The sequence below is a fragment of the Eucyclogobius newberryi genome, unplaced genomic scaffold (assembly GCF_026437365.1).
Source record: "Eucyclogobius newberryi isolate DKJ021-1_F unplaced genomic scaffold, fEucNew1.0.hap1 SCAF_12, whole genome shotgun sequence".
Classification (NCBI taxonomy): domain Eukaryota; kingdom Metazoa; phylum Chordata; class Actinopteri; order Gobiiformes; family Gobiidae; genus Eucyclogobius; species Eucyclogobius newberryi.
The window spans coordinates 16019656-16041451 of NW_027315746.1; the positions used below are offsets into that span (position 1 = coordinate 16019656).

The 21796-nt window shown below is 40.9% G+C and overlaps 1 protein-coding gene across 1 annotated transcript in view; it reads right to left on the reverse strand.

Annotated features, from left to right (window-relative positions):
- The window catches only part of ctnnd2b (catenin (cadherin-associated protein), delta 2b), a 149650-nt gene extending 129625 nt beyond the window's left edge, over positions 1 to 20025 (reverse strand). The window contains exon 1 of the mRNA XM_072440958.1: positions 19863 to 20025. The gene's annotated coding sequence lies outside the window, so the exon portion shown is untranslated. The remainder of the gene's footprint in view (positions 1 to 19862) is intronic.
- Between the last annotated feature and the right edge of the window lie 1771 nt (positions 20026 to 21796).

A 21796-nucleotide genomic window follows, 5' to 3' on the forward strand; every position in this document is an offset into this window, starting at 1 on the left:
GTTGGTGGCTGTTCTAATTGCAATGAAATGCAAGCCATATATTTGAATGTTTCTGTTGTTACTAGTACTGCACACAATCCCTCTGAAAGGTTGCAGCACAGGGAGGCCTGCATCACAAAGACTGCCTGTTGTCTTTCTCACCAGTGGCAGTATCAACATTACCGGCCGTGAACATCGCTAACACACACCAATTTCTGTAACTCCGTGCAACAACATGAGGCAACAACCTGCTTTGAACAGCTTATCTCTTGAGTAAGTGACATCAGGGGAGGCAATGTAAATTGGAACAATGTGGACAAAGTCCCCTGGAAACAAAACTTGATTTACCGAAAGAGAGGATATGCTGGTAAAGAATGGAATATCAATACTTCTGGGTTTGCTTATTTGCACAATCGGGTAAGGTATGAATAGAATAGTAAGCGTTTACATTGTATGATTTATTTATGTAATCATTTCAAATGGAGGGCAGGGGCTTAAATAACTATGAGAAATGTACTGTTTATGAAAACAAAATATGCAAACTTATGATCCACAAATGAACTATGTGTTATTGGATCCAAAAACGTTCTGTATTAATCTTATGGCTTTAAGTCCAACTGACATCACGTCTTTAGGGTTTAATGATGGCAACACTTTCCGATATCATGACAGACATTTTAACAGTAAGTCAGGTCAATAAAGCTGCAATTTTAATAAAGCATAAAAAGACTTCAAGGATCAATGTAAAGAGAATTGAAAAGTGTAAGCTGTTTCATGGATCAATGTAAAAAGAATTGAACATAGGATGTGTAAGATGCCTTTACATCTCGGGCGACCTTCAAAACACTGTGTTGGTTGATTTCGCTCTGGACAAAATTATGAACGAGAGCAAGAGTTAAATATTCAATGATATGACCGTTGTGCTACCTCCTCTCCCTCACCCACTTGCTCAATCAGCTCACAAGGACAGAGGAGACAATAGGGACTGTTCAGACGTGTTCTCTGTATGTTAAACTTCAAAATGCTGTGTTTGATTCCCCAACTGTTTCCAGCTCACAAGCAACTTTGAGACTGAGCAAAGCCTGCAGATCTACCTCTAGATATATATTATCATTTTTGTTTATTTTTCATCAGTGTTCCATTGGATTTTTAGGCAGTAGAAACACAGTGTAAGCCTAAACTTTAATAGCCTACTAGCCACTAAACATTTTACTAAAATGTAAATCTGCAATATAAAATGGGAACATGTATAAGAAATATTATTATACAGTTGCTTACAATTGGTAATTAAAATAAAATGAAATATAGTGGACACAACTAAATAGGGTAACAGAAGTTTAAGATTATTGTCATCTCACTTGTAGCTCTTCAGGGGAGGAGCTTGAGACTGAGAAAATCAACTTTCCTTTATGCAACAAAATGCTTTGAGAAGGACGAAACAGTGTGAACAGGTAGGATTATGCTGTGGCACTACCTGTCTCTCGCTCTTTTCCATCAAGCATGTGAGTTCTGTAATGGTGGTCAATCCAGAAGCCGTTTTGTTTGTATAAATCGTTCTTTATGTTACTGTCTGGTGCCTGGTTGGTGCTGGAACACACAGTGGAGAGGTCCTGCTGCCGTACTCGCACTGACTGTAGTTTGCGGTTCACTTGCGCTAGCGTGGACCTCTGTGGGTAACAAGCTGGTCTTTCAACAAATGTATCCACAGTTACTTGTTCACCAGACAATAAACTTCATATAAACAAAAGCAGCTCCCAGCCTCGGAAATCGACTGGCCGATTGCGATTGACGGGTTAGTGACCACTGTTTTAGTGTCTTCAGCAATATCTGTCTTTCTGTTGAATTTTTAAAAGCTACAATATTGTGTGGTTATTCCTCAACAATCTGTTCAATTAGCCACATTTTTAAATCTCTCACATTCCAATAGCATCACACATTAAACCGTGTTTTGAGCTGTGATTTGGGTCTTTGTTTGGCCTCATCTCGTCATTATCTCTCCAGAAGAACAGGACATGCTGCCGTGTTCCCAGCAGCCCTCAGACAAACAAAAACAACAACATGGATGAGCAACACAAACCCATGGACAAGGGTCTCAGCATCTGTTTGAATGTGACAGTTGTTTGTACATGTTAAATAAACTATGAAGAAGTCTTTTTCATTGGGAAAGTATTTCACAGTGTACTGTGTAACTTTTCAAGTCTCCATGGAAATGTTATTGTTTTGCTTGGAATGTTACACGGTACGACATTATAAAATCATCTATATTTTCTTCAATTAGTGTTCTGAGTGAAAACTTTAAAAGACATGCATTCTTACTGTGAGTGGGGCCGCCACTCACCAGATCTGATCTGTAATTTGGCTGTAGGAGTCCTCTGTGTGTCTCTGTGGAGATATAGTTTGAAACTCTGGAATGAGCTCCATGTGTACCTTGGGTCACATTCTGATTTTAGGTCATCTTTAAAAACATACCTATTCTCTTTGGGTTGTTAAGATGTTGACGTCATTAAATGAGTGATTATTGTTCTACTAGTTTTACACTGTCTTGTGCTCATTTGTGTGTAGCAGGTTGGCCCTCTTTGTTGTTTCTTAAGTGCTCTACAAATATAGTGTGATTGGATTCGATTGATGCCATTCCAAGAGAGGCAATAACATTTCCATGGAGAGAGGCAGGTGACAGACACTCCTCCAGAAAATTTACATTGTAATTGTGAAATAAATGCTACCCAAATGAAAGGTAATATTTTTTTAAGAATTTGGCATCCATCATCATTATAGTAGCATTTTTTTTTTTTTAAGATTATTGTAGATCCCTTTCTGGGAAGAAATTAACTGCAGTGCCTAGGGACCTTTTTCCAGGACTGGGTTCATGGTCAGGATGGAATTGGAAGACAAGTTTACTTGTTTTAGGCCGTAGGTAATATCGGAAACCCGGAGTACCAGGAAAAAAAGCATTCCAAGGTCCACACTAACTGAAGTGACTTGTTGCTACTGCCATCTTGAGGACGAAAGATGCATGCTGCGCTGTGGGCGGTGACAACAAGTCTCAAAACAAAGGATTCCTTACTTACAGACTTACAGAAATCACTCCAGGCTGAGCGGTGAGTTGTTTGTTTCAGGTATTTAGCAGCTGGCTAATGCTAGTTTAAATATAATTGGCTATGTTAAGAAAAGTTACTTCTTGCAGGCAGTTTTAACAAGCCTAAAGTTTTATATTTTAGGATCAGACAGTCACTCACCCACACACAAAGTCTGTGCTCTTGAAAGCTTTGAGGGCTTGTCCGGTGCAGAGGGCTTTTGGACGTAGAAGCTTAACATAGAAGTAAATAATGATCAAAGCCCATAACTTCTGTCTTCTTCAAGAATCAATCTTTTTCATTGTCAATATTCAATGCACTGTTTTTGTCTTGACTTTCTAACAGCGGAAATAGGCAACAGCGTGTTGTGACGTCTTCAACATGGCAATGACAACAAATAAGTCACGTTACAGAAACCCTTATGCTTCTCAAACGTAAACTATTATAACACATTTAACTAAGGTAAGTGCTAGATCAGGTTCAGAAAGGGAAGTGATCAGTTTGCCGTGGTATGAGGCATGAGTTAACTTCTCTTGCTAAACTGTGGCCAAAACTGTTATATTTTTGACTGGTTTATATTTTATTTCAAAGCATAAGATGAGATAAGACTAGCAGGCAATACATTTGTGTATTTTTGAAGTAATTGCTGCATACATGTACTTACAACATAACCTAAACACTAACCTAGTCCTTTTCATAACTTTACCTATTACCCGAACCCTTTTCCTAACCTTACCCATTACCCTAACCCTTTTTTAACATTACCCATTATACTAACCCTTTGTCAAATGTTACCAATTACCCTAACCATTTTTCTAACATTACCCATTACCCTAAAATTCATAACTTAAAAAAAAAAATCCTAGCCCCTCCAGACTCGACACTATTGCATTAACGTTTAACTATCTACCCCACATCTCAAACTTTATATGGACAGAAAGCAATAACTAATCATTGGTTGCTTTACTTGGACACTGGCCTGTCAACTGCAATCTCCTTGACATATGTTCATGTCTAAGATTGGTCACTGTTCCTCTTTAGCGAGTGAAAAAGTGATGCTGGCTCTGCCCTGGAGTGTAGCCTATGTGGTGTGGCAGATCCCTCTATCTCTCTGTCTCTCCAGCAGCTGCTATAAATAGTGAGGAGTGCTGCTGTCTCTCATATTTCATGTGTCACTGGTTTGCACCGACAGTGGTGAAGAAGAATGCACAGTGCATATAGAGCCTCCACTGCTGCTCTTGTCGCCAGCGCATCACTTTACCCCCCACTTTCCAGCCCCTATCTGCACTCCAGCCTGAGAGGACACTTACAAACAGCAGTTTTAAATACCAATGTCCTTACGTTCAGAGGGCTTTTAAAATTTGCTTTGGAGAGAATTAGCAATGTCAACATGCAGGCCGAGGAGTGAGAGGTGAGCATTAATTGTAAGTACTTCATCCGGCACTATAAGGTTAAAGTTTTGTGAAAACGTCCTGTGCATTTGGCACTTCTAAAAGAAACATAGTGAACTTACTGAAACAACATCAATCTATTTCAAGGTGCAGTAGATTATTTTTACCTTCAAATCAAGGAATCAAGTGCTCACTTCCCACACGGAGGCAGAACCAACCACTTTACTGAGAAGATATATATTCCATGAAGATTATATTCTTCATGGTTAAAAGTAAAATATAGTTTTGGGTTTCCTGTTGACATATCTACGCATTCTTCTCCTTATGAACTGCACCAACAGCTTGTACTGACTGGTCTGGTGGTGGATCACCTACGAGCAATCAACAGATCGGAGGTGTAAAACTCACAGACGACAATTGGCTACTTAAATACAAAAATGGTTTGCTTGTTGTTATACACCAGTTTGCATTGCACTATTAAGTTTCTGTTTTTAACGATGACTGTACTGGGCAGGTGCAGCAGGTGAGGGAGGGGCAGGTGTGTGAGAGCAGGCACGGGTGGGGGAGGGGCTGCACACCTTTGATCTGAGATAATCGCAGTCATGAGCTCTGAGCACCTTCTTTTGCATGTGTTTATTATCATGCCACCAGCTGTACAACATTCTGTTACACTCAGGGAATCAATAATACCGGTAGTAATATATTCAATATAAAGCTGACAGGCAAATCACTCGTAGAAAAAATTGTGACCACACAGTCATTAAAGGCTGTTTACCATTCATTGAGAAAGATGATTTCAGATCAATACTGGCTCTTAGCACATTTTCAAAGAAAGTGGCATGACTTTGGTATGGGTGGATCCTTCATTACACTACAGGGAGCCGAGGGCCATGGAGGAGACAGTTGATCCCATTGGCCGCTTGCCTGACCAGCCATTCCCAACACGTTTTGGCAAACAACTTATAAAAACTGTGTGTGGGTCTGGGGCTCGACCGCTGCGGTTCAATTTCCAGGGCGGAGTTTAGAGAGCAGAGACAGAACCAATCACATAAACCCAGAAGTGACGCAAAAAACGCGACACGCTTAACCGGATATTACGTAGCCCATGTCAACAAGGCGTGTTCCACGTTATCCGTCCCCAAACGCAGAAAATGTCTTCTGAATCGCGATGACGCCCTTCGTATAACCGCATCTAACGCACGTTCATCATGGCGAGTAGAGCGGACTTTCCTGATCGTTCAAACCGAAGTGAGAGCAGAAGTAAACGAGCCGGGTCACGAGCCGGGTTCGCCATCTTGAATGTTTTGAAACGGGGGTGGAAAGCGCTACTTCCGTATCTCAGTGTGACGCGTTGTCGGTAACTGGATTACCGACGATCTCATTGGCTATTGACTCCGAGTCCAGACCGAGACGCATTCGAACAGAATGTGGGCGGGGCTGGCGGGTCAGGCAAATTGGCCGCTGGCAAAAATACTATACTGCTTCAGAACAAAAAAAGCAGTGCACGCTCTGCAAGTGGCACAAAATACAAGGAGACAACAGATTTAACTACTTACTTCCTCCTTTCATGATTTGAAAATCGGGTACCCCAGCTTTAAGTCAATGAAGAGAATGTGTAGCAACACAGCCATATGACATTGCAGACTCCTCCAGTGCATTCCTATCTGATTAATGTCTTTGATGAATTAAACCATGAAGAAACAAGTTAAATGAGGGCATAGTCTCCCTGTGTCGAATCAATGATATCCATTAATTCTGCCTGAAGGTCGAGATAAGTATACCCATGTTATCGCACCACAGCGCTAATAAGGAATCCCCATCCATAACTCAGCCACTCACAGCAACACATGGTGAACAGGATGTTAGAGAATCTCACAGGATCTGACCCTTGCCAATAAACCGCTGCTTAGTCATCGACGTGACACACTCACCATAAAAAAAGAAATCCCTTCAAGTATTTTTCCTGAGCTGACAGCTATATTGCTCCACTGTATTAAGAAGTGACATTTGTAGTCATGATAGTGCCCAGTGAAAAGGAAAGCAGATGGTGCAGGGGCCTAAAGATGAATAGTTATGTATTTTTTGTCCAATTTCTCCGAAACAGTTTGCAACTTTAGATCAAAGAACTGACATCAATGTAAGGGTATTTTTAAATGCACAAGAAAAACCTAAGGCAGTGCATGGATTTGATGCTTAACAATGCATTTGTCTTTGATTCTGTCCATGTGTTATTTGAAAAAGCACAGTCATGGCCTATTTGCTAAGGGAATTTCTCCAGAAGCTGACAACAACATTCTGCCAGACATTAAACAACACACGTTTTCCATCTGTTAAAATATAGTAATTGCTGAAAGTATTAGTCTTAAGAAGCATTTTGAGGTTCCAATGCGCCAAAAGAATAACCCTTTTCTAAGTTTACAAATTCACAGTAGAAAAGGCTCCCACAGCCCACTGGTTAAGATTATTACATCATTTAGGATTATGGCTTAGGTCACAATTATGGCCTGATTCTGTGTCTTGTTACCGGTATTCTTTTCCCCCCCTCAAAAGCAGGTTTGCACTGAAAAGCATTTTGATGGGCTGTAATTACCTGTGTGTTTGATAGGTCAGCACGAATAATGAATAATGACTCATCCGCAGACACAAAGGGGCTCGGTGTTCGCGAACTCCAGCGTCATCCTGGCTTTTGTGGCGGGGGGATTAACTGACACACACGGGCTTGTACCAGAGACAAGCACCAGGAGTAAAATGACTTCTTTGCAAATTCCTGGCTTTGTGACTCAACGCTGGGTTTTAGTCCAGACAATACTGCAATGTGTTATTGTTTAAACATAAAAAGTCCAAAATTAGTTTCCTTGCATTACAATTGTCAATAGTATGGTGCTGATAAACGGTTGAGCAGATCATCTCGTAGTTTGCGTTCTCATCCAGCGCTGTAACTGCTTTGTTCTGGGTTAGGTTTGGTCGACAGATACTTTTTTGAATTAAATTTTGCTTTTTGTAATGCCTGCGTTCATGTTAAAGTTGGGGTACCCATTATTAAAGTAAGAAGTAAGAATCTGAGTCTACACTGCTTGGTCTTTGCACATTGATAGTATTCACAATTTGCAGGCAAGTTTTAGAACACCTTTGTTAGACCAGCACGTCATTTTGTCACAGTGCTGCTTTTATGACTCAAAGGAGGAAAAACTATTCATTTACAAGAATATAAAGTTATTTTGCTGACACATAGAGCAACATGTATTGTCCATTAAAATATATATGCGTTTTGCAAAGGAACGTACACAAATATCACTCTAGAAACTAAACATTACAGATGATCAATGTAGAGTAATCATATTGTAGATACAACCACACTGATAGACACATAAAGATAAGATAAGATAAGATAATCCTTTATTGTCCCACATGGGGAAATTCCATTAATAACACAATAACAACTGATGGTGAAGGTAAAAGAAGCCTTTCAAGTGCAAAATGACCGTCTCACATCTTCACTCTCACTGCTCTGATCGGGAAAGTGAAGTGCTGAGCAAACCTTAAAGATAAAGAGCAGATTAGTGGCTGTCAGTGCGCTGGCTGGGTGTGACTATACAGTGAATAAAGAGGCAGACAGACCAGGCACGGCAGCTCTGGGCCAGACGCCACTTCCCGTGACTCGGCCGCAGCCTCACAAACAATTACACACACACAAGAAGACTCTCGCGACACAAGCGACTAATGATACAAAACCTGCAAGCAAGCAAATGTCTCCAAAGGCTGAGGAATTAATGAGGATAAGGGCACACAGCTGCCCTTTCAAGTTTCAAAAATGCTCAGAAAACTAAAAGTGGAGGATCTGAACAGTTGGAGCTTCTCTCTATGGAATGTTGTAGAATGGTTTTAGGAAGTGAGCGTCATCATAATCTCCTAATATTTACTCATTTTATATTTATCTATTCTAGGCACAATAAATGAACACAAATATGCGACGTGTTGAGCATAAATTGCAGAGGAAGTAATGATCAGTAGTAATGATGGTGGTAATAGGCTAGCAGTATTTGCAGCATTAAAATATATATTCAGTTAGGCTAATGTCTACTTAAAAATAGTTTTTAGCAGAAAAGCTGTAGTATTTCTGTACTCTGATCATTTATTTTATCCTCAAAGCAGAGAAAATGGAGTCATTATGAGAAAAATGTTCAAGGACACATGCAGCCTGGAGTGAAAGAATACATTGATGCTGTGCAGTTTGCATGGAATGTACTTTGTCAGCAAAAAATACAACATCGGGGACAAACAATGGAGCTGCAGAGGAAGTGGCGAGACAAAGATGAAGTTTTTGCAAAGATAAAGATTGCAACAACACATCATCAGTAGGGTAAACCTAACCTGTCTCATGCCAGGATAAACTCTTAACAAGACTGGCAGCACGGGTAGAAAACTATGTACAAAATACATGTTTTTCTAAAAACTGACTACAACTGAATCTTTTTCTACAATGGAAGGATAACTTTGGATGTTTCTGTCTCTTTTTGAAGTAATTTGCATTTAAACAAATATATTCAATATAAAGATATCTCCAAATACAACTGGAATATGATCAATTTATTATTGCTACTACCTTATCACAGACTACACATACAGCTATACCATAACTGTCACTGATGCGCTTGATTACTAATACAATTACTTCTAATACTACAACTAAAACTACTACTACTACTACTACTACTACTACTACTACTACAACTACTACTACTACTACTACTACTACTACTACTACTACTACTACTACTACTACTACTACTACTGTGAGAAGTGTAGAATTATTGAAGTAGCCTGAGCGTTGTAATGAGCTTAGATATTTTAACAACCGTCTACAAACAGGAAAACCCAGGCCACTCTGACATAACTCAATCAAATGAAAGGAAGGTTAAAACCATCCCAGGTGGCCCCTCCCTCTATATGAATCATGCCCATCAGGGAGATGGCACAAAGTTCCAAGGGCCCATTTAAGAAATCACCAAGTCACAGAGCTAATTTATTCATTAAACTTTTACAAACGTTTTTAGGTTTTACGTCGTCTGAAACACTTCAAATAAACTGATGCTCTTTTGAATGTCGAACAGAAGTTTATTTACTATCAGTGTGGGACCCGCAGACACTCAGCACATTGTAGCAGTGTTGTTCATTCAAGCGCGGCCTTGCTTCCATTGTAACTTCAGGTGATGTAGGCCAGATAACAAGGCCTGAGCTGGAGGTGTCCTTGGTACAGTTGTGCAGTTGTATTATCAACTCTCAGTCAACTCTCTTTGGCACATTGTACAGTTCACTGAATGAACAATGGCCTTTTATTGCTCTGCAGTATCATAACAGTATCAGTGAGCGAGGCCTACTTCTAGACTGTAGTTTTTTAAAAGCTAAATGCCCATGGAGGACACGCAGGTGGGCCCAGTGCACAAAATAAGAGAAGGGCACTGCACAAAGTCACCCACACACCTGTTTCAACAGAGCGCTGCTCCACAAAGAAACAGGCCAATGTGCCTAAAAGCATGTTCCTCCTACCATTTGTTTAACAGGAGGAATCAAGGACATGGAAATCCGTTCCCTTATATAATCTATTGTAAAACAGATGGTTACAACTTGATTTCTACCATTCCTTCAAGAATAATGTTTACACCCTTTAATATTGCACGGTATTGCTTTTACCTTATTTATATTGTATTTGTCACAGCAGATGCTACAGTTTTACACTTTTAATACTGCAATGTTTACAGACTCTCAAACAAACGTAATAGCCAATTATACAACACATTACTCTAATCCGTCCATAAAAAGTAGTTCCAGATTTAAAAAACAAAACAAAAAAACAGAAGAGGCTCAACAGTGATCATGCAGAATTTCACATTATTTTGAGATATTTATTTGGTTGCTCACGGAAAATAAATTATTTCCCGAACATTTTTCCGTTCAATAATAACCTGCCACAAAACCCTGTCCACACATCCTCCCTCCAACTGCATATTTTCTTTCCTCCAACAGAGCTTTTTGGTCTTCCTCTTGGCCCCTTGCCTGGACGTTTTAATCTCTGAATCATTCTTTAGGATTTTTCAAAGACTTTTCCAATCCATCTCAATCTGGCTTCTCTACCTCCTTTACAACATTGACATCTATCTTGGTCCAAAGAGAACCTTAACATTCCAACTACCTCCAGCTTTACCTCTCATCTTTTTTTTTTTTTCTAATTCACTCTTGCAAATGCAGTGTATTCACTTGAGAGCAAAGAAAATCAACACATTATCAGAAGACATTTGGTATTTCAAAGCAATTATCCAGGTTTAAAATTGAAAAGTGTCTCATATCCTCAATGAAAGACCGAAAGTATAGATCACTCCTGAAACAAACTAGTCTAAATGTCATTTCTGAAACCCTGAGATTTGTCAGAACATTTTATTGCCTTTACAAACTTCTACTGAATCTCATCATTGTGTGCGTACGAATTTAGGAGACAATAATACTCCTCCTAATCCACCCCACCGCTGCATCGCTCACCCAATCAATCCCCCACAGAGCAGGATGCGGCCAAGTCGTTGCTGCCAAGGGGTTACCGTGGCAACAGCTTCCAGAATTTCTTGTTTTTTCAACTTTTTTTTTTTCGTGTGGTGGTGATGTCAGCCAGGTGCAGTCTGGCAGTTTGCTCTTTCACACGGCCGACCTATGTAGTAGATAATGAGCTGGACTTCACTGTCATGGCAGAGATGACTCATTTTGTATAAGGGGGGGGCGAGGGGGGAGGGGTCAGAGAGGGCCGAGTCCCAATTAGCTGCAAACATGTGATGGAGAGAGAGACCAATGGCTTTTCCCCATGGGCCAGGGATTTCAAGAGGATAAATGGTGTTTTCAGCAAATTGTGGAGTGTACTCCCAATATTACACTAGACACAGATTGCGTTTGTCAAGAGTAAAGCTGCACACTACAGCAAAAAATAAAAAAAAACCTTTACAGCACACTTTTAAAGCCACATGTTTTTGAAAAGATGAGGTCTTTGTTGTAATTTTAAAAGTTATTGTTCCAAATGGTAAGTTTGGTAATGTACCCTACTTTATTTCTATAATTCTTCTTCTATAGAATATATTGTAAAAGCAGCTCTTTGTGAAAAATAAGTGATAATATTATAAAGTATTTCATCAATCGTAAACCCAGGAGATAGAGCCATAAGCGCTTTTACGACAGTGTTTCTTGTCCACCCCTGCTTCGCTTCACCGTTTGAAAAAGCTGTACAAAAGCTGTGCACGCGGCTTCTTCATGCATGAGAATACTACCAATGTGGCCAAGGATTTGAAAAAAAGCTAAGAACTAGTCAGATACATTGAGCTACTTCCTTGAACATCAGGTAGTGCAGCTTTAAGCACAATGCAGGGATCTATAAAAAGCTTTCTAAAGATCCAAGTCACAATTACCTGGAGGAAACCCGTACAAGAGGAGTAGAACAGAGTCTGGGGATCAGGACCATCTGGTTTAGCACGGGACAATTCAAGTAGCACAAATACTTTTTTGTGCAGTACACTTAACTACGCGATAGCAAATAGAGCAGAGCTGAAGTATTCTGGCACAACTGTTCACACTATAGTAACTTACAGCAGCTTGTATCTTTCCCTTTGCCATTAGACAAACTCTGTAGCAGGAGGTTGAAAAATAGAGATAAAGGGTAATTTTGCAGTCATGGGGCTTTTTAGATTCTGAAGTAGCCACTCAGGCGTGGAGTGAGACGAGCAAGTGAAAAACGATGTGTCCTACAAACACCCATTACCCGGGCTCTGCTGTGCTCTGCCGTGCTCCGCTCTTTCGGCTGAGGGAGAAGAGGGAGAAGAGGGAAAAGCACTCAGGACAGAGGCGCAGAGTGCACCTGTTTTAGCCTCCTCCATTAGCCATCAGCCCAGAGAGGAAATGCTCTAGCCCATAGTGTCACTGGAGTTGTGTGATCGGTAACTAAAAACTGGCAATATTTACCGCAAAAGAGGTGAGGCATGATACGGCGTGCAAAATTGAAACAGTTTGAAATAGTTTGAAGAAATGCACACATTACGATACAGCGGTGAAGGTTGATTTAGTCAGTTTTCCCTTATAATCAAAATGGTCCAATCTGCACCTAAAGATGTTTTATTTTATTTAATCAACTTGTAGCCTTATCGATTTGGGACATTGTGACTTCAAAGGCCTTTTTTTTTCAAATGAGAAAAGCGATCAGCCCTTTAAATAGCATCACCAATCTTTAACTCAATAAATGAGGCAAAATTGAACGTTTTATGCCAATTTTTTGCTAAATTGTTCACACAATGACTCAAATTTAACAGTTAACATAGAGCTGATGGAGCAAGTGAAATATGCCTTATGTGATCACTCCCACTGCCAGCCGGGAGATTTAGGGATAAAATATAAATGACAAAGCTGAATATCAAACAGTAAATGGATGTTATGATGAGTTAAAGATTAAGTCAGAAGCCAGCACAATGTTATTCCAAGATTGGACCAGAAGAAGCATCTATTTAAAAATGAAAGACATGTTTTACCACCACCATCTGCCACTGAAGAATCTGCTCCCTGAGAGACACACAAGAGTGCATCAAAATACTCAACGAATCACAGGGAAAAGTATGGTACTGAAATTATGTCCAAATGTATGGCCAAATTCAGAGTATAATTCAGTACTTTTTTTTCAACCCAAATCTTACATTTTCACTCGATCCTGAAAGTTATTTATTTACAATAGTAAGTGAGAGTGTCTCATGCAGGTTTTCATGGGTTTCCTCTTCTTTTTATATTGCAATTTCTGAAGACTTTTCCCCATTCAAAAGATTTATTTTGCTTTAAATTGTTAATCACTATGGCAACGGTCTCATCATTGTACATTTCTCACCATTCCGAAACCCATAAGCTTGTATTTTGGACTGTAGTAGTAGTAAAAGCTGCAGATTTGAACAGTTCTTTCAATGTGTGTTTTGCTTGCTTTTTGTTTTTTAGATTCTGAATTTGTGGAAAACTTCATATCTTGAATAATAACTAACTTGGAGCATGTTGTGCCAGTGCTCAGGCCATTTGAGGCAAAGAGACATTGGACCAATCAGGACATATCTGATATCTCCTGACTGAAGGAGGGCGGCGCCAGCTCGGATCTGAATCGGATGCAGTGATTACAATACAATGTCCCTGGCCTTATGTGATTGTCTCTCCTTTTACTGAACAACATTATCTATGATTATCAAGTTACTGTTATGCTTTTCTAACTAATGCCATATTGCTACATTCAGGATTCAGAAAAATAGCATTAAAAATGTGTGTGAAAGTGTGTAAATTTGTGTTGTTTCAGTTTAAAGATGGACCGCAATTGGCTTCAGATCATTTTTTTTTTTATATCTGATAACAATGTGGCCTGAAACTGTAACAAAAAACTACATCAAAATAGAAATATGCAGTGTATTCATTGTCATATTCCCAATCTGAAAAGTTGAATGTACAAGCAAAACATCAGATTTACATATGTTTGCTTTTATATTCTTATTACAAATGTGTTGCATATAAACACCATACATACAGTGAAATCCACAGGGTGTTGTCAAAATATGCACAGCAACGTTGACTTTGAAGTAAGTAAAAGATGCAAATTGAGCGGAAAAGTGGGTCAGCTGGTGATGTGTTCTCTTTATATGTAGCCTATCATGTATGTCCCACATAACTAAGAAACATTTGTTCTGCTTTTCTGACATAAATTGGTTATTGCTTTTGATTTGTATGTGGTAAGTGCAGCAAATGTGTATTCAACAGCAGTCTTTGAGCAGTTTAAATGGTGAAACCTAGTCTTTTGGATTTCTTTGAGCCAGACCTGTAATTAAGTGTCGTTCCTTGACAGTTTTGGCCGTCCGACTTTTTGAGAAAGTTGGTATGACCCCTCGTCCCGATTTACGGTCTGGTGGGCGCGTTTCTGGATCTCAATGACCTCCCTGATCGTGAACGGTGATGTTTTGTGGTCTCTGTGCCTGTGACCCAGTAGCGTGCGGTGACTTTTATGGATGGCCAGGCTCACTCGGGGTGGTTATCAATATTTAGTGGATGACCTTTGCAGGAAAAAGTGAAAAAAACAAATTAAAACAAAACTAACATTAAAAGTGAGTTTCAAACCCTGATCTGCCATGTGAAGGATGAACACCTATCCTGCTGAGCTAAACTCCCATACCAGTAAATGATGCTGAACGGACTAAATGCGCTCACATCATGATCAATTCATTGCACGTTCTTTGTAATAATTAGCATTCTATGTTGATAAATGACTGCTTGTATTTCTAACTGTCAAGAAATGAGACATCTACCTGATGCTATTCCTTAACACATAGAGAACACAATTCAACTTAGAATATGAAACGACACAGAAATATCAGACATTTGTGTGGCAAGTTTGGGAGAAAACGCCGGGACTGATCACGCAGGCTGTGGTAAGCAGCCTGCGTGATCCTCCTGCGTCTCACCCCGTTTTTTCCCATGCTGGTTGGTTTTATTAGATATTCTGGAATAGGCGGGTCACATTTCTCATTGGTCAGGCTCACATCAAAGCACTTGTTTTACAGCTGGTATTTTTCCTAGAGATCAAGCCTTGGGTAAACATTACCCAAACTCCTCTGGGCTGTCACCCCCCCCTGGGGCAACATTCTTTACGACACCTTCACAAACAAATGCTGTCACACACCGCCGTTTTTCTCTGACTAATGATGCAGATAAAATATCACTATTATGCAGATAAAATACATCACAGAAATATAATCATATATTCACATTTTATCACACTAACTAATGTCCAATCAGTAGAAACTTGAACAGAGCCTAAGCTACAAACAAAAAAATCTCTAAAAGATAGTTTTTAAGTCAGTTTGTTGAAACTTGGCACTGCTGTTGCTTCACTTCTCCTTTGCAGAATCTGAAAACATCCAAGATTCCCACACAGGTTTGTTCAGCGTGGTTTGAGGCTGTGTTGTCCTCAGAGCGCATGTGCCGACCTCTAAAACCAGCTGCTGACCGCTCTGGTTGTTGTCATGTTAGAGAGTGGAACTTGAACCTCTGAACATGGTCACAGACTGAGCAGCATAGGGAAAAGCAGAATCAAGCTTCCTGCAGTACCGCTCAGTGGCCTGTAGTGACCACTAAAAACACTGTAACTTCGAGCCAAGCTTCATCAGCAGAAGCGAGGGGAAAACAGGCTCATTTGGATACATTTTAGACTCATTTAAATATAGTTGTGACACACGGTAATTTTAGATATTATTGGTCAATCACTGCTTGCCTTGATTGCCTTGACCGCACGCCACTGCTATGACCTTAGCATTTTGCCAGTCCATTAGACGGTTTTCCCGCTTGCAGTGTCTGTTGATGTTCTGCTTGTCGCTTTATGGCTCGTGTGCATGATTTGGGGGTTTAGCATTTGTTCCTTCTTTTGCATGTTGAATGCTCTTCCTGTTTTTCCTATGTATGTTTTATTGCACGACATACTCTCATAGATGGCGCTGTCGTCCTACTGCCCAGAAGTAGGAAGACAGCTTCAAAATCTGTTTGAATCAGCTGAACAAACACATCACAATAACACAAGCGGCACGTCTGAGAGAGGCGACAGTGTAGAGCCAGAACTGAAATCCAACAGACTGGAAAAACCTAATTGGACTCTTGAAACTTTTTGGCCCATTTATTTCTGTAGTGCAGTAATTTAAACGTTCTATAGTGTTACATGGTTCATCTAGAAAAAATAATTTCAAATAAAAACTATTCATGACTTTCTAATCACATTTTCAGACTACGTTAATGTTACTAGTCACCACCTCCAGCCATTTTACCAACACACACCAGCAGAAGAGAGTAAGCAGAGGAGAGGAGGGGGCTAAGGGACCCCAGACTTCCTGTAATGGTCCATAGCATTTTACAGTAAACAGCAGCAGCATCAGTGCTGCTTTGATCTGCTAAATGTTGGCTGGCTGTTTGTGAAACATTACTTGGAGATGTTGCAATGATCAAAACACGAAGTAATAGCATTATGACTACTAAATTCTCTATTTTCCTAATTTAGTTTTAGTGTATTTATCTGGGACAATGCACATAAAAACACTGACCTACACAAAAGAGGCTGTGTCAGGTTATAGCTGCTTATTTTTGCTTGCAGTTCTTGGACAGATTGATGTGTACATGCCCATTTCCATTAAGGTTCTGTGTCCGATTTTCAAAGAGGACAGAGAGGACGACTCTATAGCTGTCACAAACCCTTAAGCACATGGCTTGGGTTCATGAATATGTGGGAGCATGCACAGCTTTTAAAGCAACTTTTTCTCAGGGCAAATCTAATCATGGGTGGAATCATTGCACAGCAAACACGCTCTCTCCCTATATTTGAATAACATATTTTTTAAGGATTGGGAGCAAGTGCTGCTTTTACCGTACAATTTATAGCATTTTTACTCCATTACAAAATTATTGTTATTTTTAAATCCTGTAAACAAATCAAACCCATCAAATTAGAACATGGTTAACTTGATTTCTTTGTCCCACACTGCAGCATGTAACAGAAGTGACGCTTATAAGCACCTTCATTTTAAGCAATTTAAAGTACACACAGCACTTTGGATTGCACACAACACGTTTAAACATGTTTTGCACATTTAAGTACATTGCACACAATTGTTTTTTAAAAAGTATTCAGTGGGCTTTCTTTTTACCATTTCTAACTCCAAGGCACAGTGACACTTCCATTGGAAACTGCTGTGCTCGCTGGAGGGAAAATGAGGACACTGTCAAATGTATCGATTATAATAAATTGTGTTGGTGCAATATGTGTTTTCATTGTTGAGGTGTGTGTTTTAGGTCTGTCCCACATAAGAGGTCCCGCTTAAAACAAGCTCCCCTCTTAAGGTTCCGCACTGGAATCAGGATAGGTGTTTTAATAGTTTATGGGTTTTATTTCCATTTGGGGTTTTATTTTTAGCATTTGTATAAGTGTTTTTTTTTAATAGTTTATGGGCTTTAGTTTGTGTTTGGAGCTTTAGGGAGAATTTTATAAATGCTGGGGATAAATGTGTCATCCCTGTTTAGCCACTGTAGCTTTATCCATTTGAACAAACCAGAAAAAAGGCGCCTCTTTCAGTCAGTCTGTTTTGCTGCTGGAGAAAAAAACTGCCTCCTGACCTCCATTTTGCACAGTGCACTTTTTGAACGCGCACTTTGTGACTATTTTGCTTTAACCAACAAAGAGTAAAAAAATGCAGACCACATGCTTTGGTTTTGTCTGACTTTTTACCTCTTTTTCACTGCACTCCAAACCGCTCACGCCTAACCTACATCACATAACAGATGAGGTTATGAAGAGAGGTTCCACATTCACCTCAGTGTCATTACAACCCAGTCAGTTGTCATAAGAATATGATGGATCCTTTACAACCTACACAAACTATAGCAGCCCACATTATAAACCAGGTTCTTGCCAAATTCATCAGCGGTAACTGGATTTATTGCTGGCAGCCAGAGCCAAAAAGCCCAATTTCTCAACTTTCAACAAGCACGTCCCAAATTGATGCTGTCAGGCATTTTAGTGGCCAAAGACAAATATTTTTTTACACCGAAGCGGAAACAAAATGGGCTGCCCTCTGAGTTTGTAGCCAGATACAATAACAGCTTTAAGGGAATCATTCAAAGAGCATTTATAGTTGCACATCATTATAAAATGATAACCTGACAACAAAGCAAAAAAAAAATTTAGCAGTTTTACAAAAGTGCACCTGGCATGCGACCTGTACCAAATCAGTATGCAAATCACTGCACATCAGGAGGTAAAGCGATTGTTACAACCCAGGAGCGGGAAAAAGAAGAGGCCAGATGGACCGGTCAGCACATGTCCAGAAACTGTACCTTTACCTTCACCTTTTACCTAAATCAAACAGTAACCATTGATTCATATAAAGCTGCAACTAATGATTATTTTGCTAAACGATTAATCTTATATCATTCTTTTGGTTAATTGATTAGTTGTTTGGATAGCAAAAGTCCTGTAAATATGAGATTTTCGCTCAATTTGACCCTGATAACGCTGATAAGTGATGACGGTCCAGGACATCTTTATACAGTACAATTACAGCCAAAAGCGTTTTTTCATGAAAAACGCGACTCTTCTTGTGTCATTTTGATTAAATTAATGCTTTCAGAGCCATTAATGACATGCTTCGGAGTCTATTGTCTAGGTAATGCTTATTTGATTAGTAAATTAGTTAAGGATTATCTCAATAATGAATTAGTTGCGATTAATCGATTCTTTTTTTTCCAGCCCAAATGAGGCTTCTCCCTTTCCCTCCGTCCACATCGCCTGTTGTGTTCCACAGAATGGCATCAAACTCCATCCAATCAAGCAGCTGAAGACTGGAGAAGACAAACAACTGTGACGCGTTACACTGCACACTGGATACAACTTTCATGCCCAGTGGTCAATTTTCTACAATTGTAATTGACAGGATCATCTTATCAGGGAAGAACAGTGATAAACAAGGAGATTGGCGCATGTGAGTGTCTGATGTAAAGATGTTATCGTCTACTTTGTTTCATGAAATAAGGCGGTCATTTTTAGGCCCATCACAGTCTACCCTGCTTACTTTGTCCATCCTGCATCATGCCACGGCCTTAGGGTCCCTCACACTCAATAGTGAGCTCACAGCATTGCTAAATCACAGCAATCTTCTTGGCAACGTGATGAATGAGATTAATTACTCTACGGTAGGGGACGCAAAAAAACAGCCTGGAGCCGCTTACAAACGCACCACGGTGTTATTTCTTTTTTCAAACAGACAAGGCTGAGGCAGCAAGGTTCTCTTCATCCCCACACATGCCTCGTGATGTGACGGCTGAGGCAAGGCAAGGCAACGGGACTGTTTGGGTCTGTTCCCCCGGCTACGGAACGCGGCACAAAGCGGTCATGACGCCGCGTGTCCATTTAGTCGCAGATAGGATATTTAGGTCAATCTGAAAACTAATAGCCGATTTCACAACAGCAACAACATCATCATCCCCAATCCACCCCTCCTCCCTCCTGGTTTCCATCTTCCTATGCGACCCCCACAACACACACACACACACACCCTCCGTCCTTGGCTGGATGGACAGATAGAGGGATGGATACGAGGATGGGTGAGTATGGATGGACCTAGAATAGGGGTATTCCATTTTCTAGCCCCCCGATCAATACGAGCGCGCCACCATGCTTTTTACACAGAGCCCCCCCGTTTGGACGCCACTCTCCGCACGCCTCGTCCACTCGCGCACTTATTGCTGCAAAACAGACATATTCCCAGCATCCTGTCACATCGGACGAGCGTTCAGAGGCGCGAGACGAGCGAAATACGGAAATGACATTGCAGCTGCTTACTGTGAAATCAATTCCCTCGATGGTGATGGGGATAGGAGACAATTCCCTCGTTTCCTTTCCCGAGCGCTTGGACTCCCCCCCGCTTCGGTTCCGAGGCGCGCGCTTCTCCCTCCTGGATTTACACCATGCAAAGTAGAAGATGGAGCGTCATCCCTGCTTATGAAGTATAGTCCGCGTAGTGTGGGGAGAGGAAACCGGGCGGACGCGGCCAGCATCCAACAGATAGGGGCTGAGGAGAGCCAGCTGTGCGCGCGCGCGAGGGAGGGAGCGAGGGCGCGAGGAGGGAGGAGACGAGGAAGCGGTGTGGCTCGGAGCACTGCGCACAGGAGCAGCCAGGCAGAGGTGTGCGGCTCTCTCCTCTCTCTCTCTCTCTCTCTCTCTCTCTCTCTCTCTCTCTCTCTCTCTCTCTCTCTCTCTCTCTCTCTCTCTCTCTCTCTCTCTCTCTCTCAATCCCCCCCCCACCCTCCTCCTCTCCTCCTCTCCTCCTCTCCTCACACACACCACCTCTGCCAGACGGACTGACAGACAGCGAGCGCCCGGGTACCAGTGTCGGCAGCGACCCCTACAGGTGATGAGAGGGACTGGCTCTGTGGAGGCAGATGCACATGGAGACAAGGAGAATCTGTCTGCTGTTGCTGCTCACCACGAGATTCGCCTATTCGCAAATAACAGACACGATTAGTCCCAGTCTGAAGGACCAAGTAGGCCTAATAGCGTGTGCAATGTCAACAAATGGCTATGTATTTGAGAGGGCGTACTTCTGTGTGTCAGGAGGGTGTAGGGCCGATGGTTCTGTGTTTTCCGAGGAGGCTTCGAAACATTCGGACCAGAAGCTTTGGCCATAAGAACATTTCGTTCCCTCATCCGTTTGACTCATGTGGACTTTATAACACCTGTCACTTTAATAATTCATGTACTTTTATTTATTATTTTTGAAAGATTTTTCTGGCCGGATGTTTTTATTTGACAGGACAAATGCCATGGGCTGGACTTGAACTCACCACGCCGCAATGATAGTAACCACTAGTCATCCTTAACCACTGCACCAACTGGCAAAGCACCAAAAATGCTTTTCAATAGCACATTTCTTGGAGACTCTTTTCCAGCCCACTCCATGTGAGCTATTCTTATCCGTTCTCTCTCCTAATGACCTGACATCTCCACAGGGATCATTAAAGTTTCATCTGGCCTAATCTAAAAACTGAAGTCCCCTTAAGCCTGCTACTTGTCTGCTCCAGTGGTGCTGCTCAGTGTCCATCAGGGAGACTGCCTCCAACTGAAGATACTTACTGACTGTTGTGGATGAGTCCAGCGCAGGGCTGAGGGAGAGACACATTTTCACTGAAGAGTCTGTGAAGCAGGATTACAGGCTGTGACAGAGAGAGACGGAGCCATTTTACAACCTGCATTAATATTATCTTATCTTTGATAAAACCTGAAATGTACTAGTTTAAGGCACACAGAAGATGTGAGCTCCACATAATTAGGCCTATTAGCCTGATTATTAAAAGATAGACCATCCCTACTATACAACACACCAGCCAGGGAATGAGGAATGTCCACCTAATAACTGAGAGGAGCATCACTTTGTCAACAGGTGTCTGGATAACCTTCAGTTCCGCCCATTCTTTAAATATGTTTTGTTCCTGTGGCGCCCTCGTGTGGTTAAAAAATGTCTTACAAACAAAATAAAAAAGATTGTGACGATATCATCAGTAGACCAGATCATCAAGCCAAATCAACTGTTAATAAAGCAAACATATTGCGTAATTTTACATTTAAAAAAATATGAATACCCAACTATTACTTGTATTGTTGAAACCTAAATTAATTGGGCTTATTGCTTTGGCACCATCGATCGCGTTGGTAGTAGCCTTCCAATACGCTTGCAATCTATCTTTGTTGTAGTTTGTTTGTTTATTAGGAACCCCATT